This window comes from Peromyscus maniculatus, chromosome 8, assembly GCF_049852395.1.
Source record: "Peromyscus maniculatus bairdii isolate BWxNUB_F1_BW_parent chromosome 8, HU_Pman_BW_mat_3.1, whole genome shotgun sequence".
Taxonomy (NCBI): domain Eukaryota; kingdom Metazoa; phylum Chordata; class Mammalia; order Rodentia; family Cricetidae; genus Peromyscus; species Peromyscus maniculatus.
In genome coordinates this window covers 49,006,985-49,021,720 of record NC_134859.1, presented here as the reverse complement: position 1 = coordinate 49,021,720, position 14,736 = coordinate 49,006,985, and the positions used below count along the sequence as shown (strand labels likewise).

Below are 14,736 nucleotides of genomic sequence, written 5' to 3'. Positions count from 1 at the left end.
AAACAGCCGTTTCAGCAGTTTCCTCACTGCTGGGTTTTGAAGCAACAGAGGTCCAGGCAGGTCAGAAAGAAGTTGAGTGTGCTGGAGTCTCAATGCCCCACTAAGCTCAAATACCAGCCACTGGCACCCGAAGCTCATTAGTTCTGACCAACACTGCTAATCACCCGAGTGATGAATCAGCTTTCATGAGCGCCCAGGGAAGCAGTCACTAATGTTTTAACCTCAAAGTACCCTGGATGGCCTGGAAGACCCAAGTCTCAAGCACTGTTATAACTTTGAAAAACCGTGCATCAAGTTCTGTGATGTGGAAAACCAAGTTCACTTGGTAAAGTCCTTATAAAGACTAATACTGCTCTTGGAAGAACCTTGGCATGCCATTATAGGCAAGGTTCCGTGCTTCTTGGTAATCAGGAGAAGTGTTTTATGATTTGTGCATGTCACCATTCTGATCCATTTCTGTACTTCAACACAGCTGGCATTATGGCATGGATGACTTCTTGTTGTAGGGCTGACCTGTGCATTGTGGGGCTTGAGCGGATATTTGTATCTACCCTATGGATGTTAGTGGCAACCTCCCTTCCCTAGTCCTCCTCCAAAGTGTGACAAGATCCAGAAATGTCTCCAGATATGGCCAAAGGTCCTCAGGAGTCAAAATAGCCTCTTAGTTGAGAATAGCTGCTTTAAAACATTGCAACCAACCATTTCACAAAAGAATAGACATGCTGGACATGGTGATACATACTTTTTTTTTTTTTTTTTTTTTTTGGTTTTTTGAGACAGGGTTTCTCTGTGTAGCTTTGCGCCTTTCCTGGGACTCACTTGGTAGCCCAGGCTGGCCTCGAACTCACAGAGATCCGCCTGCCTCTGCCTCCCAAGTGCTGGGATTAAAGGCGTGCGCCACCACCGCCCGGCGGTGATACATACTTTTAATCCCTGTACTCATAAGGCAGAGGCAGGGTGGATCTCTGTGAGTAAAACCCTATCTCAAAAAGAAAAAAAGTTGAGACTGTAATAAAATAGGACAAGATATAAAATAGACACCACCAGGCAAGACAAGAGAAAACATTGTTCATAACCATTTGTTTATACTTATTGGTTCTTTTGCAAATAAGTAATATTGATAAGAGCATCTAGTCTCTAAAAGGCTGATGGTTTGTGTATATTACTACTAAGGTGCTGACTTTGTTACCCACTTAGAAATTGCTATTTTGAGTTAGTTTTAATTTGATGTAGTTTTCCTTCAAAATGCTGGGCAAGTGGATTATTGATTTACTTTACTTCATTGAGGCAAGTATGACTTTTAACATCTACCTTAGATATTATAAGATTGTCAAAACAGAACACCATGGGTCATCCAGGAAATCAATGAGTCTTTACCACATACTGAAGGAAAGAATAAAACAAAACTCCATATCGGGTCTTGGTGCCTATTTCAAGACACACTATATTGAACAATGTCTATTTAAGTTTTACTTTAATGGAGAGATGACACAAGGTTAGTTGATGGATACCAGGTGCCCTTGGTTAGTTTTTACTCTCAATTTAACACGATCTAGAGTCACTCAGAAAAGAGGTACCTCTGTAGAATTGTCTTGGTCAGATCAGCCTGTGTCTGTATCTGTGAGAGATTTTTTTGATTAGCTATTAATGCAGAAAGGCCCAGCCCATTGTGGGTAGCACCAACCCTAGGCAGGTGGGTCTCGACTATGTGAGAAAGCTAGCTAAGGGAGTCAGAGAAGGATCTGGTCAGCGGTGCTCCTCCATGGTTTCAGGTTCAGTTCTTACTTGAGCTTCTGCCCTGACTGCCCTCAGTGATGGACTGTGTGGGACCTGGAAGTAAAACTATATAAACACTTTCCTTCCCCTAAGTTGCTTTCTGTTATGATGTTTAGCACAGCCACAGAAAAGGAAGTGGAACTCTGATCACATGAGGAATGGCATCTCTTGTCAGCTGAGAACATGTGACATAAACACATTGAAAATTTGAGCAAATATGTAATGGTAAGATAAAGTATGTTAGTTAGCATCCCAGCAATGGGATAAAATATCTGGGGCAATGCACATATGAGAAGAAAGCCTTATGGTTTCAGAAGTTTAGAGCCATGGTCAGGTGACCCACTGATTTGGAGCTTGTCCATCAAATGGGCAGTGCCTGGAAGAAAACCAATAACTTCATCATATCTGAGAAGTGAAAAAGGTCAGAAATAAAACAGAAATGACCACAGTAAGAACCAGGGGCAGACTCTGGCCAGAAAGGCTCTCACCAAGAAAACAGATGACAATAAATGCTGGCGAGGATGTGGGGAGAGGGAAGCCCTTACTCATGGCTAGCAGTACTGTGGGCTGACAGTTATGGAAATTAGTGTGACAATTCCTCAAAAAATTAAAAATAGAATTCCCATACTACCCAGCTATACCACTCCCCAGCATAAGGACTCTCGCAAAGATACCTGTTCATGCATCCATATTCACTGCCACTCTGTTCACAGCAGCCAGGAAATGGAACCAGTCTAGATGTCCATCAACAGAAGGATGGGTAATAATGGAATTGTATTCAGCTGTAAAAGTATGAAATGTACAGGGAAAATGGATGCATTTGTAAAGTATTGCATTAGATGAAGATGACTGAGAAAGACGAGAATAACATATTCTCTCTCATGTACATAGATCAGCATCATGTCTAACCATATGCACATCAGTGGGAGTGAGGGCAGGTCGAAGTCACAGGACAGGAAGGAGACAATGGAACGGAAAGAGAAGTGCTGGGAAGGGGGGCTATGGGACACACGCACACACACACACACACACACACACACACACACACACACACATGAATCAGAAAGGAGGGTGGGAGGAGAGTGGGGAGTGGTCCGGGGAATAGGGGGATGGAAAAGGAAAATCAACAAAAATAAACTTTGCTTGAGAAACGTCTCAATGAAACCTAGTGTTGTGTGTGCTTATTTTAAAAGCTTTTAGATTACAAAAAGAAAGGATCAGAAGTAGGAAGAACAGCCAAAGAGGAGCAGTCATACCAACTAGGACATTCACAAAAGGCAGAAGGAACTAGAGCCCGAGTCCAGCACCCAAGGATCAAGAGCCTTTCAAAAGACCAAATGAAGCCAAACCCATATTCTTCTTACATTATTTCCTTTCTATAAATAAAGTGACCGAGCCATCTGTCCCTGTGGTTCTGTGGACCGTGGTGAAATAGTAGGAAGACATAAAATAATTTGGTTCATGTAGTTTATTCCTCAAGAAGGAAACAGGATCAGTTAACTAAGAGAGAACAAAGGCTGGACAAGGGCTGCACGCTGGGGCTCCCACATAACCGCTGGGCTTAAGGACAGAGAAAACGAAGAACGAGAAGGGGACACACAGACAAGAAACCCAACCGACACAGGGAATCATTGTAAGAGCGGTCCACAAAGGATGACGTCAGATCTCTAAGTCTGCAAAGACAGAAGTAAAGACCCTGAGCCATCGGAAGACATGGTCACCGGCAAGCCAAGACCAAATTCCCAGATCTGCGCCCATCCCCTTCACTGGAGTATTCCTCTTCACTGGAGTATTTTAACTGTCTTCACCATGATCGTTTGAGATACTCTGTGTATGCACATATGCGTGGAAGCCAGAGGTCCAGATTGGGTCTCTTCCTCGAGCACTTTCTACCTTGCCTTTGGAGACCATCTCTCACTGGACCTGAAGCTCCTAGATCTGTCTAGACTGCCTGACAGCAAGCACAGGAACGCCTCTTTCTCCCCATCACGCTGTGCTGGTATTACGGGAGTGCACCACCATCCCTGGCTTTTACATGACTGAGGTCTGGACACGGGGTCCTCATGTTTGCCCCCCGAAAGCACTCTACCCACTGATCTGTCTTTCCGACACTAGGGATGATGCTTAAAAACCCCCAAGTCACCGACATGTCTTCCTTGAGACCATTCTCCGAGGCCAGTGTTTTCTCATGTATTATTTGTGGGAAGACACATACTGCCAACTTCCTGTTTCTTCTTTGAGGCAGCCTGTTTGCCCTCTAGACCACTGTGGGGGTGGGTTCTGGTTTCTGCTTATTTGTTTCCTCTAGGTCTTTTGATTAAATGTTTCCTTTTAGAACCAGGAGACTTGCAGGTCATTTTCATTATTTCTTCCCTATGTTCAGTCTTTCAAATTGCCGCTTGAACTCTAGAGAAAACAAATTGGATATTTTCTCACTCATTTTATGCTTTAATTGTACATCAGAGGAGGACGGAAGAGGGGGACCTTCTCACTCTGTCTCCTCCCACTGAGCCTGTCCTTTTAATGACACAGCCTCATGTCTGATCAGGTGTCTCCCCGCTGACCCCGAAGATCATCAGAGGTGAATTTGTATTTGCCAGTATTTAGGGCTAAACAGTCTTATTTTCCCCTTGAGTTCTTGTGGAAATCTGTCCAGGGATGAAGAAAAGAGAAATGCTACTTTCTTCTCAGTGATTTCCTTTGTCAAGTTGAAAGTCAAATAAATATCCCTTGTGGAGGAAGCGGGGAGTGGGTGCAGGAAATGGCATGCCATGAAGGATGTTAGAGCTGAGAAGGCTGTGCTGAGCTTGCCTGGCCCCATTGTGACCTCCAGGAAGGGCCTGGGGTTGTGGACCTTGACCTTGCCATCTGCAGGCCTGAATGCTGCTGACTTGCCCTGGCCCTTCTGTCTGCACAGGGTCGTCTCAGATCTGTCCTGGTCACTGCACTGCTGTCCCTTGGGTCCTGGTATGTGAGTTCCTGATGGCTCCTCACCTTCCTTCCTAGGATAGGCTTCGCATTCTTGGCTCCCGGTTTGATTGTGATGTCTCAGGACAGCCTTCCCTAAATGCTGACTTAGGGGGTCTTTGGCATGTGGACAGTGACAGGCCTTGCTTCATCAGTACATTTTTCTTTGTTGCTAACCACTGGATCAGCCTTTACCCTGGGATCTTAGAGAAGACCAGACACACAGACTGTAAAGTTCAAAGTACTACAATGAGCTGGGAGGAATCATCAATTCTCATATTTTCCATATTTGGGGTTGAATCCTGCTATAGACTGGAAGTGTTTATGCCCGGTATTCACACACTGGCAGCTTGGTCCCCGGTGTGGTGGCTTCTGTAAGAGGTGGGGCCTAATGAGTGGTTAAGGTGGCTTGAATCTTGGGACTGCATCCACGTTGGTCCAATAGAGTCTTATAGGAGTGAGAGTTCTTTCTAGAAGAGTTGCTGTAAAGCCAGGTCACCCATGTGGTTGGCTCCTTCCACACACGGCAGTTTCTCTGCCATGTTGTGAAACAACCTGTATAGGCCTTACCGCAAAGCCGGGCTTGCTGATTGCATCTGGAGCCTCCAGAACCACCCAAATAAAACTCTCTGTTTACAAACCTAGCCTCTGGTATTCTGTGATAGCAGAAAAAGAAAAAAAAAAAAAAAAAAACAGGCTAAGAGAGCCCTCAACTAATTTTTCTTTTTTTCAGCTTGAAATAAAAACAAAACAAAAAACAAAACGGATTTTCTCTAGCAGTGGGTACAGATAAATTCAGGGAAGTGGGTGGGAGGGACTCACATATCTTTGTCCTGTGGTCTTCCTTCAGGAAGTCACACATTGTATTTGGCACCATCCCAGGGACAGAGGACCCTAGGCCAGAGACCCCTTGACCCACTGCAGGTACCAGCACCATAGACACCCCGCATATCCCTTCTTGTACCCCATGAACAGAGGTTGTTTGTCTGTGTGTCAGGAACAGCATGTCAAGGACAGAAAGCAGATGGTCTGGGTCTGTCCTTATCTTCCATTCCTTGCCTTCATGCTTGTAAATGGACTTTCCCCCTGTCCCAGTGGGCTTTAAAGATTCAAAACAGAGGCCTGCTAGATCCCCCAAATGAGGCTTTAAAGAAAGGCGAGGGAGAGCATGAAACATGATGAAGAGGGAGAATGCTCCGGGGACCCAGAGTTGATTCTGCCTAATTATACTTTTTAAATTGCCTTAATTGTTCTGTTTAATTATTGATGTGGAAAGTGTTTCCTTGTAGAGGGGGAGTTGAGTAATCAAGAGCCCTGAGGACCGGCAGCCAGACATCACCTGCTCTGGGCTTGGTAATTAAAGCATTATCAGTCGCCACTCAAGTGGGCCAGGCCCCTGTGGGGCAGCTCCCTCCCCTCACGAGCAAGAAGATGGCTCCAGCACAGGACACACACAGGGACTTCGGAAATGCCCCGAAGTTTGTTCGCCGAGAGCTGAGAGGGAGACAAACTTTTTGATTTCCTTCCATTCTGCTCACCCATTTTCTTCCTTTTACCAAAACACCTTCAGAGAACACCACCTACTTGCTGCAGATGAGCTGGGTCGTGGGTTCCAGTTCCCTTTCAGTATCTATAAATGTGTGAAGATTTCAGGTGACAAAAGCCAAATTGTTCCTGTCAATAAATACTGCTTTTAGGATCTAATAGAACCTCAATGACCTAGCACAGGTTTTAATGGTTTTTCTCACTTTCTTACCCAGTACCTATGTGCCTTTGTCTCCCTGGAAGAGGCAGCACCTCTGTGGTAATTAGAAAAGTGGACACTGATACATGCTACTGGTAACAGAGTAGAGATGGAGACGGTTGGGTCGGCTGCTGGACTCTGATTTGAACTTCAGTTCAGTGTGGATCAGATCCTACAAAGCAAGGTGCTTGCGTGCCAGCGCAATGCCTCTGTTTCCACATCTGCAAAACAAGGACAGCAGTGCAGCCAAATGCCTTCTTCATCTAACATTCTAAACCTGTGGACCACAAAATCAGCAAGGAAGACCTAGTGACACACCCATTCTGCTCATTCTTTGAGAAAGCACTTGCTGTATTCCTGGGTGAGATGTAGTCAGTTGACAGGCCCCTGCCATTGGAGCCCTTGGGGTCATCTCAGCAAATGCTTGACTCCAGGTGTGTGTTGATCAAGGTAGAGGCATCCAAGATGAGCCCAGTGCTAATCTATGATGAGGCATCTTTACTGCAGAGCATTGCACATGGGGCTGGCAGGAACTGTCTGGGTGGCAACGGGTCAGACCTGTCCATCTTACCTTCCTCCTTTACAGATGCCTCTCTCTGAGCCACATTATGTACTTGCTCTATCACGAGTTTTAGAGAAAACCAAATAGTAAAAGAATGAGTTGAGGGGTGGGGATGAATCCAACCGCTGGGAAAACAGGAATCAAGATCATGAATGAAGTGATGTGGAGTTTAGCTTTGGAGGATGAATGAGAGTTTGAGAGCAGAAAACCCGAAACAGGCATTGCAAGCGCAAAGACATGCACAAAAGAGTGGTAATGGGAAGAAACAGGCTGGGGGCCATGGTAGAGGGTCGACACAGGGCTTCATCATGGAGGTGGCCTGGGAGGAAAGCTGCAAAGTACAGGATCCAGTATAAACAGCCACAGCCATCGTAGATGCCCCACCTATACACTCCTATTGGCTTGCACACTCCAATAAAGAAAAATGGTAATCCTGAGAGAATAACGAGTTACCCAGAGCAATAAAGTATATAGAATTCCATAACACAGTACTCCTGACAGCCCCTCTAAGAGATATTTTACTTCTATGTAGGTGGTTTCCTTGAGCAAGTAGCACCTGCTATTTGTTAGGCAGAGAATGAATTGCTTGTCCCATGGTACGGCAAAATCAATCATATCATAACGTCAATCTATCATATAAAATTCACTCTCTAGGCTTGCGTTTTCAGGAGAGAAATTGGCAGCCTTCTCATTCAGGATAGAAAAAAAAAAAAGCTTGCTCATGGGGCCCTAAAATAATTTCCTTAAGACCAAATTCTAACAATAAGGACCACCCATCCTAAAGAAGACCTCATTTTATAGACAGGAATTTACATGAATTAGACAAACAACAATAGCCAAAGTCCATCTTCGGCCAGACTTCAAGCCTATGGACACTGCGCTGCGACTTTTCTCGATAAATGCTCTTGAGCCACTGCAGTGTGGGAAATGCTGGAGGTCACACAGCCTGCTTGGCTCTACACGATGATCTCTAGAAACACAGTCGTTGAGAGACCACTGCAAAATTCCATTGACATTTGCTGAGTCCAGTTCCCATTTGTACTTGATCACAAAAACCTCCTGCTTTCTTCCCACTCCCATGGACACCATGCAAAAAAAAACACTCCAGGGAATATATTTCGTGAGCCAACTTTTAGCAGGTCAGAAGCATTTCACACCGAACTTTGAGGGTAGGAAAGGAAGGAGTTGCCTTCTAGCTTTATCTCTTGCTCTTGAACATGATGTGCCTGTCCTGGAACACAGGGTTAAAGATAGGGTTTGGTCCCCATCCAGCACATAAACAGTCTTAGCAAACTGATTATGGGATAGAGATTCCCATTAACAGTGGGAGCTGAGAATACTCAGTCCGCTGATTGGGAGGGAAAAGCTCCCAGATGGAAACACACATTTGACTATATAAATAGGAAGTTCAAGGTTTACAGTTTTCCAGATTGCCGAACATTCATGCACCAAAGAGTGGAGTTGAGAGAATCTGATATAGAATATTCTTACTATGTGTGGTCATAATAGAATATTCTATTCTTTTTTTTTTCTTGGTTTTTTTTTTTCAAGACATTGTTTTTCTGTGTAGCCTTGGCTGCCCTGGAACTTGCTCTGTAGACCAGGCTAGCCTCAAACTCATAAAAAAATCTGCCTGCCTCTGCCGTGGTGGGATTAAAGGTATGTACCACCACTACCTGGCTACAACATTCTATCCTTAACTACCTTTGACCTTAATGCCATATTCTTTTTTGAGGTTTTCAGGAAGAAACTAAAGTTGTTCATAAGAAGAGTTACTCAAACTCATCCAACATAGTTAGAGGAAAATGCAATCCAGCAACATCTGCTTTTCAGTGAACCTGAACTAAATTGTAGTGGTTCCTTGGAACTGTTTGAGAGTCACTCAGGAGGTAAGAGGCTTTCTAAGCAGGTGGGTGCTAGAGAGCCATCCTCATCTTGTCTGCATTGATTGTCTACTGTATCAAGTCGACAGTAGATACACTTTTGAGAAGGAGTTGTAGTAGTACAGACATTTGAATCCACTCCTCTCATCTACCTATTTATCAGTCAGTCATCTCTACATGTGCACCGAGGGCAGAAAATGAGCCATCAGGACAGAGGGTAGGACCAAGAGCTTGTTTTTAAAAAAAAAAGACACACCTACCTTCTCTCACTCTGGATAGATGCAACATGAAATCCCACAAAGACCCTCATGCTCGGACTTACACAGTCCCAGCTGAAATCTACTTCTGACGTTTAGCTTTAAATAAAGTGGAGAAGAAACTCCAGGGCTCATTGTCTCTAGCCACAGCCTTCAGTAAAGGATGTCTATAGATATCAAGTCCAAAGTCGATGACTTCAAGAAGTCATGGGTTGAGGACAAAATTCTCCAAAACAATGTAGCTTGTATATACCATAGCCTCTAACTGTGGCAAACGTCAAACAAGAAGGTCATTGTTATCTCTACTTTCTAGACAACAAAACAGACGAGTCAATCTGTCCAGAGTTGCCTCAACAGTCAGGAAAAGTGGTAGAACTCGAATTCAGGACAGATTTCTGAGAAGGGCAATGGGTCACAGTAGTTTTTATAATGCTGTTCAGACAACCTGCTGGGATGTGGGGTAAAGCAGGCTGATCTCAGTGCTTCTTAAGGTAGCTTCTATTGTAGAAATCAGAGAGACCTGCCATCCCACAAAATTTAAATTAAATTATGTTCCTAAATCATGGGCTTTCTCTGCCTAATCTTCCCTCCCCCAGCCAGAGTTGGTAAAATATGCCGTCAGAACCAGTGTGAGCCACTCAGTTATTCCATTTGTTTGCATGGCTTTCACTTTGGGCGGAACAACCAGCACAAGGCAGGCATTTTCCCTGGACCCGTCAGTGGTTTCATAGCGTCAACTCAACTCCTCGCTAACCCCAGCTCTGAGACCTCATTTGGGTGGGCAAGTGAGAGGCCTGCTTGTTCCGCTCCTTCTGGGAATGAACCCAATCGATTTCACATTCTGAGAAGCAGAGTCAAGACCCTTCTCAGTTTCCAGCTGGCCAGCTGAGATGACCATCCTCAGGGTCATTCCCAAATCATCCAGAATCCAAGAGGATTTATCTTGTGCAAGTGCCTGGCTTCTTGATTAATTCCATCCAATGATTGGAGAATAAAACACAAAGTGAGCTCAGTGTCAGTCATGGATTGAGTTCGTTCCAGGAGCTGCTGGTTCTTTAGACAAACTCATGGGTAAAGAGCTCACTCTTCAACATCCAGGACTTAGGGTGAGATGGAACACCTTTTCTTGCAGAGCAATCTCTGGGTGACCAGCCATCCTGGCATATCACCTCCCCTCTCATCGGAGCAGGGGTTGTAAATGGCTGTTGTATTTGTGGGAGGTGTGAGGGGCACTGATTCTAGCTCCATCCCAGTATCTGAGAAGACAAAACTGAGTCGGGTTTATCCCCTTTAAAAGTGTTGCAGTCAAGGAAGAGCTCCTTGCGTGTTAGAAACTTGAACAGAGAAAAAAAATGTCCACTCCTCTTCCCCACCCCCACCCCGTTCCCAGCATCTTTGTTTGAACGAGTCTCAAAAAACATGTAAATCTTGGGCCAGACTAAGCAAATCACCTTAAAAAGGAAGGTTAGAGAACTGTTTATTATTTGAAATGTCTCTCCCCAGACCTTGTTTTTGATGAATTGCCTTCAGCTTCATTACTTCATGATATATCTCCCTTGACATTTAATTATACTTACTCCAAACACATTAAGCGAATCAGTCTGAACAGCTTCTTATTAATATGCAAATTTCTCCTTTGAAAACCCATGAATCTGTGAAAAATCTCTTTAGGCTTCCATTAAACCCACTCAGGAAGTTGTATACCTCACACAGACACTTGCCCCATTCACTGACTCAATGATTCAGCATTTACTAATTGTCCAAGTTAACTATTCTGGCCACATCAAGGGGAGGAGGTAGGGATGCGAGGGAGGACAGGGAACCAAATGGGATTCAGAAGCAGAACACTTAAAAGATGAATGATCAGAAGACCAGCCTTGAATTAGAGGCTGGTAATTAGAGTCGAAAAATCAAGCTGCTTTGGAGGCTCTGTCAGCCAGATGAGCTGAAGCAGCCTGCTCGCAGGGAGAGAGCCCCGATGCCTCTGGTCACTGACTTCTCTGGCAGTTGGTGTGCAAGCTTCAGAGGGGGCTGTAAAGGAGGATGAGGGGTTCCCTGCACGCGGAGAGATTGCCCAAGCCCTCCAGAGTGCTGGCTGGCCCCACACATGCTTATTTCTGCTTGCATTTTACAAATGGTCTGATTGTTATCTGCAGCACGTGGGGATGCAGATAGAGGCATTCTAGTTAGCACCGGCGCAGGGAGATAACCAGGGAGAGCCCTTGGAGTTCAGATTGGTGAATAGCATCCTGAGGCTGACAAGGGTCAGAAGCACATTAGAAAGAAGAAAGGGGAGCGCCAGCCACTGGGAAATGGAGCCCAGCACTTCAGGGGCAAGCTGAGTGCTTGGCAACAGGGAGATCAAGGCAATGGGGTGAGAAAACCGATTTTCCAAGAGACTCCAAGAGCTGAAAGAAAGGGGAACACAGTGGATACCAAGATAGAAAAGGGGTCTGGGCTTAGGAGTGTGTGAGAAAAGCAGTTCTTCAATCTCTTTGACAGGACACCGAAGATGGGGTTGGGAGGCAACCATTCCCCACAGGGCAGCAGAGGGAAGTTTGAGCCAGAGACTTCTGGGCAGAAGGAGGGAGAGGCATTTGAGGACCACGTGTAGCAGGCAGAACCTGCTGAGATTTTAGGAAGTCTGTGGGGTAGTTCCAGTACACACGAAACCAGTAATCAGTACAGCACTTCGTAGATGCTTTTATATGTATATAAGCACATACACGGTAATATAAACATATATATGTCACTGTGTCACTGAAAATAATACAATATATTCCTCTTATTTTAGTGAGTCAAAGCAGACATGTATTCTTTATATACAGCACATATAAAACCTTTATGCTTCATATTATAGCATATATATGTTTATATATAGCATGCTATTTTGTATTTCATTGTATCTGTATAAACACATGCTTGGGTGTGCATGTGCACATGCACACACACACACACACACACACACCAAGGATTCAAGAGAATCCATCCAGTGCATGCAATAGCCTTTTTTGTAGTTCTGAGACTCAAATCCAGGGCCTCACACATGCTAGGCAAATCTTCCACTGAGCTTGCTCCTGGCCCCAAAATGCAGCCCAAGCTGACCTCAAATTCACAATCCTCCTGCTTTATCTCTTTCATTTCCACCATAGCCTGTTGACTTCTTGATTAATTATTAAATAATCACACCTTCTCTAGACCCCAGTCTCATCATTTCACCTTTAGGGGTTGATAGCATGTGCTCAGGAGGGCTGAAACTGAGTATGAGAGGTGGAATCAAGGAAGGCACTCAGTAAACAACAAGGAATTCCACGCATGCGTAGTAACACCTGAGAAAACTTTCTTGTTCACATGCTAAGTGTATAAATGCCCTCAAAAGTCTCATGGAAACAAAGCTCCTAAGTAATGCTCATGTCTATGACTTGCTCTAATCCAGATATTGCAGAAGGTGATTTTACTTGATCTCATTCCTGTCCTCACAGCTCCCCGGAGGAACAGAGGAACAAGAGAGCATTGTACTGAGTTCTGTCTGAAAGAAAAGGTCTGAGACACAGATCCTGCTTTAGAAGAATCGCCAGACCTTTAAAGGGAAGACAAGATCAGCAACAAACATAAAGAGTTGTTATAGTGTTGTTATTTTTATATTAACCTTGTGTGTGTGTGTGTGTGTGTGTGTGTGTGTGTGTGTGTGTGTGTGTCATGTAAGGAGAGGCAACATCCTTTGCAAAGAGTTCAGATCACAATAACAAAAAGTAAGATAAATCTGAATGGGCCAGGATAGAAGATGTTACTTCCATGGCTGTCACTATGGCAACCACTTCCTTGAGCTCTGGGCAGGGTCTGCAGGTTGATCAAATGGAGTAGCAATAGCTCAAAGGGAAAAACAAATGAAAACAAAAGTGGCGTTTACTACAGTTCAGGATGGCAATCTCCAGGTCTTTCAAGCTCCACCCCCGTGTTCCAGGGACCTTGAGGCAAGCACAGTCATTTGTTTGGTGATAAAGTGACTGGTTCAAGGTTCCCCCTTACTGCTGTAGACAGAAGAGCATGAGAGGAGGGTGGTGATGGAGAATTCAGGGATCGAGTTCCAATGCTGACCGTTCCATTCAGCAGCTATGCTGACCTGAATCTTACTTTCTACAGGTGGATTTAATGACTACCTCCAGTGTTGTTGGGAGGATCAGAGAAGACACAGTAAGAAGGTGCTTGGGGTAACTACAATAGCAGTTACTGCTGTTAAACACACTTAGCAGAATTTGCCTCTTCGGTGCCTTTGACCTGCAGAGCCTTAGAACACACAGTCAGTACTTCTTGATCCAGGAGGCTCATCTGTAAAGCCACTACAAAACTTGAGTTATTTAATACTGATCCATTGCTCCCAGAACAAATACATGGAGTTTCTGGTCTTAATATTAAGACTATTCAATTCACAACCTTTTCGATTCATAGACGTTGATCAGTAGCCCCTAGCGTTGTGACAGAGGCCTACAGGATGCTGAGGCAGCACATGCATTTTCTCCCTAAGACACTAGACACTGGAGAGCACTCCAGCTGTGTGCGTGGAGCCATTTTTAACGTTGAGATCACTGAGAAAGAGTGTGAAAATATGAAAAGCAAGCCCCTGCACAGAGATCCTAGAACAATCTGCCACGTGCAATCTGAAGCAGGAGGCTAAAGTCGCTTGGTTCACCACAGCTGTAATGTTTAGGGACTCAAACGTTTAGCAGATGTGTGCATGTACAGGTTCCTAGAACATGGTTCAAGCTTTGCTTCTGGAGTTGGGGATATATTTTAGTGAGTGGTGCCAATCTGTAAATCAGAGATTAGATTGTTCTTAATGAGTATGGATAGATGGAAAGGGTAAGATTTAAAACCCATAAAAGATGGCTAGCTAAACTGTGGTATATCTGTACTCCTAGGTGTGTGTGTGTGTGTGTGTGTGTGTGTGTGTGTGTGTGTGTGTGTGTGTGTGCGCGTGTGTGCGCGCGCGCAAAGCCTGCCCAGTCCAGTGAAGAATGGAAAGTTGATGTCAAATTGCTTCAACTGTGCTGGTCTAAAGCATCTAGACTTTTCCTGAGCAGGAAAAAAGAACACCCACAGAATTATTCCAGATTCTCTCATGGGTACCCGATCAGCAATGTTTTCTGGTGACTTCAGGATCTTGGGGAAATGGCTCAGAAGCTCCTCTACAAATGAAGGCTATTTCTCAGCATTCCCTTGGGTTCAGGGATACTGCCATTGTTTACGTAGGAGACCTTACTCTTTATCTTATCCCCAGTCATTCTCCCAGCTGTTTAACTTGAAAGATACTTAGGTTTCAAAGTTTCTTTTAAAATAAGTGTGAGCCACCACACCCACCCACAACTAGCTTTTAATTCACTAATTGGACTTGATTTTCTTGCACAAATAGGATGGAATATGTTCTTTTTGTTAAAATAAATCTCCCTTTGTTCTTTTTGTTAAAAAGAAATCTTCCTTTGCATAAAACAGAAGCCACTACCTCCGCCTCCCTACTTCCTGCATACCAGAGAAGATACGGTAGCCTTC

At 44.5% G+C, this 14,736-nt stretch overlaps 1 protein-coding gene and 1 long non-coding RNA gene across 2 annotated transcripts in view; both read right to left on the bottom strand.

Moving 5' to 3' along the window:
- Hs3st3a1 (heparan sulfate-glucosamine 3-sulfotransferase 3A1) overlaps positions 1-14,736 on the bottom strand; it is a 91,828-nt gene that overhangs the window by 24,891 nt on the left and 52,201 nt on the right. The gene's annotated exons all lie outside the window — the stretch shown is intronic.
- Positions 7,829-8,528, bottom strand: LOC143266882 (uncharacterized). The gene is made up of 2 exons (XR_013041689.1): positions 8,207-8,528; positions 7,829-8,045 (listed from the first exon to the last, which is right to left on the bottom strand). It is a non-coding gene; the product is annotated as an uncharacterized LOC143266882 (long non-coding RNA).